The sequence below is a fragment of the Erpetoichthys calabaricus genome, chromosome 13 (genome assembly GCF_900747795.2).
Source record: "Erpetoichthys calabaricus chromosome 13, fErpCal1.3, whole genome shotgun sequence".
NCBI lineage: Eukaryota > Metazoa > Chordata > Cladistia > Polypteriformes > Polypteridae > Erpetoichthys > Erpetoichthys calabaricus.
The window spans coordinates 101,388,899-101,392,560 of NC_041406.2; the positions used below are offsets into that span (position 1 = coordinate 101,388,899).

At 41.3% G+C, this 3,662-nt stretch overlaps 1 non-coding gene across 1 annotated transcript; it reads left to right on the forward strand.

Moving 5' to 3' along the window:
• Window positions 1-318: 318 nt before the first annotated feature.
• Window positions 319-391, forward strand: trnat-ugu (transfer RNA threonine (anticodon UGU)). Its single transcript has one exon. It is a non-coding gene; the product is annotated as a tRNA-Thr (tRNA).
• The last annotated feature ends 3,271 nt before the right edge of the window (window positions 392-3,662 follow it).

The following is a 3,662-nucleotide window of genomic DNA, read 5'->3' on the forward strand; positions in this document are numbered from 1 at the left end:
ATGAGCGGGATTCGAACCTAAATCCCTCCGATAATTTCTGGCCGATCGACTCTCAAGAATCGCAGCTATACCTCGACCAATACGCGCATATTATTCACAAATTTAAAAAGTGTCTTCTTTGTGTGGGTCATTTCTATTTGAATTTTGCTACGAAGAGCGTCAGACTAAAGAATGAAAACCGCCTGAGTGGGCACTTCATACTGCACTGAAAAAAGTTGCGGAAACGCGCTTCAAATCTCGGCACACACCTTGAAAAAACGATGAATCACAAAGAAGCAGAGCCACACCTTGGAACGAAAACTTTAGAGTACCAGTACTGGCTCCATAGCTCAGGGGTTAGAGCACTGGTCTTGTAAACCAGGGGTCGCGAGTTCAAATCTCGCTGGGGCCTTGCAATACGTTTTACGATGTCCTGTACAATAGGTGTGTTCAGAACAAAAATACGTGTCAGAGATCGGGCACTGCTTGTTAATTACCAAGCATCTTGTATAAGAATGAATACAAATGCACGCGTACTGTACATACAACTAGGTGATGGAGAGATACTTGAATTTTTTTTTATTTTATTAGCCATTCTTCAACTATTTCACACCCGGGAGAGCTAATGCATAGTCCGTAGTTATTTCTATTAAAACTTGTAAATTTGCTTGGGTAAGAATGGAAGCACGTCAGACTAAAACCCAGGACGGGACGCCAGCCTCCGTCTTGTAAAATATATTACTAACGTTATTTTATCTCTTCTCCCACCATCATAACCCGCTCGTCACTCACATTTGGAATGGGTTGATTTAGCAGCGATAACATACTGTAAAGCTAAATGCGCGTATCCACTCGAGGAAGCGTCAGAATAAATCCTCCTGAAGTAGGTCTGAGGTTGTCGTCGGTATCCTCGATGCTGGTCTCCTGAAAGGTTAGCGCCCATACATATGAAGGCTCTGGTGTGGTCCTCTGTTCCTTCTTGTTCACTCAGTGACGTTGGTTGGGGCACCAGAAGCTCTAGCCCCCGATCTTTTGCGCCCAGATACTTTTTTTGCTTATAGTGAGTCCATCAGATAAAGTCCAAAATGGTCTTGGACTTCTCGGCTCTTTCTCTGTCTTTTGTAAACCTCAAGTCCACAATCTTGGTGTTATCTTTGACAGTAACCTCTCTTTTGAGAAACAGATTAATTCTGTAGTCAAGAGATGCTTTTTCCAGCTTCGTCTATTAGGTAAGATCAAGCCTTTTGTTATCTTCTAGAGATCTTGAGAAAGCTACTCATGCTTTTATCTTTTCTCGACTTGATTACTGCAACTCGCTGTATCCTGGGATTAGCAAATCCCTCATACGCAGGTTACAGCTGGTCCAGAATGCTGCCGCTCGCTTTCTGGTTGGAGAAAGAAAGTCTGATTCTGTTTCTCCAATATTAGCTTCTTTACACTGGCTGTCTGTCAGTTTTCGAATTGATTTTAAAATCTTGTTGCTAGTTTTTAAATATTTACATGGGCTTGCTCCTGCCAATTTATCTGAATTGTGTGCTTTACACCAGCCATCTGGAGTGCTTAGATCTTCTGGTCAGTTGTCTCTTGTCCCTCGTACCAAGTGTCAAACTAAGGGGGGCAGACAGGGCTTGTGCTGCTGCTCCTGCCTGTGGAACTCTTTACCTCATTACATAAAGGAGTCGTCTGCAACTGAACTGTTCAAAACAAGATTAAAGACTCATTTCTATTCACTTGCTTTCAGTGACCTTCAGTAATACTGATGGTTTCCTCATTGTGATCTTGTAATCTTACTTCTATTTATGGTGTATGCTTTTTCTTTTTTTATTGTAAAGCACTTTGGCGACACCATTCCTATGTTGTTTTAAATGTGTTATATAAATTGACATTGACTTTTAGAGTTCAAAAGATGATAAACCTGCTTATGACTCGTGACAATAAAAGCATTTAAAACGTGACTGGCTCGCAGGGTACCCACCTACGTTCCTTGCTCCTGAGGTTTATAATACTTTTTATAGTCTTGACTCAAGCTGAGCGCTGGCAATTCTAGGGGCATGGACATATGGGGTTGTAACCAACAAGGAACCGGTTTCTTCCATTTCTGTTAAACAGTAAAATTGACCAATGAAAATAATTTAGGAAGGCGAGTTACCAATAATCCTCACTCAAACATCCAGCTCTTCTACATTCATAGAGTGCAGCAAGGAGTACTTGGAGAGAGCAGAACCAGAGTAATAGCTGGTTAAGAATACAATACATTAACCGGAGAGTACGTCGGGATGGGTCCGAGGGCTTTCAGAAGAGATTAAGCCACCTGGAAAAGCAGGTCATAAAGGCAGCTCCATTAGTGGCTTAAGCAGGGGGCGCAGTCAGCCAGACTCCTCGCACTGCTGCTAGAGCCGCGTTTTGAGTGCGTGGCCGCCGTTAAGTCTGATGTTGACCATGGTCTTAGGTCGTTGGTAGGGGGTAGCAGAGTGAAGTTAGAAGTGTATGTGCAGGCACAGGGATGAAGCACTGTAGTGCGCACAAAACCACTTAAGTCCAGCTGCTGATGAAACCGACGGTCATTTTTAAGACTATCTGGCACCAGCTTTGTATAAGATGCAAATACCATTCACCAGTGTCTTTCAGCCCCGGGTCATTACAATATTTTACTCTGGTCAGACCTGAAATGTTTTCTATGCAGACTGCACAAGTGAGACTCGACTGGGGATCCCGGGTGCTTCAAAATGCCCGATCACTTAAATGGATTAGCAAAACAATCTGCTGTCATTTCAGCGTCACAAACTGACATAGAATTTTTTTTGAATACTGAACTATAGATGTGTTAAATATTAAACTTTGAAATGTATTTATTGCATGAATGAAACAATTATCATAAACGTGCATCATGTGAGGGGTGTTCACCAATTTACTTACCCAAGTATGAAAGAAAGTAGCAAGCATGTCGAAACAAGCCTGGATATGATGTGACATCACAAGGTTACTCATACACAGTTGTGGCTCAGTGCGAGTCTAACACTGAAAGAGACAGGATGTCAGGAGAGTCCTCGTACTAATGACATATGCACCGACACATTGTTATGAAAAGGCTTATGTCACATCAATAACAGGCTGCCAACCAAGAATGTGGGATCCAGCAGCTGAACCATCCACCCTACAGTCCTGCCCTGGTTCCCAAAGATTATTTCCTGTTTCGAGTTTCAAAGAAATCTCATCCCGTGGACAGCAGCCTTCAAGTGATGAAGACGTCAGGCCAGCTGTGATGTCCTGGTATGAAGGGGAAACAGGATTTTTTTTTTTTTTTCTGAAAAGCGTTTCAAGCAATTACAGGAAAAGTGGATGAAGAGTATGGAGTCATTAGGGAACTACACTGAAAAAATAATTTATCTTGTTAATGTAGATAAATTATTAAACACACCTTGTACTTTATCGTACTATGAAGTGAAATGATTAAGTCCAATAATTATGTTCTGTCCTGGAGTATCAACATCTATCCTGCAAACTCTGCTTAAAAGGTAAGAAGTTAGTAAAACAAATTTTAAATATTTAAATCTATCACAAAATACACATGTCCCAAATTGCTTTTGAAACTCATTCTGGCACATTTTTCTAAATGCAAAATAGAAGATAGGCAAGGTAATTAAACAAGGACATCAATTAAAAGACCAATCTATTGATTTGTT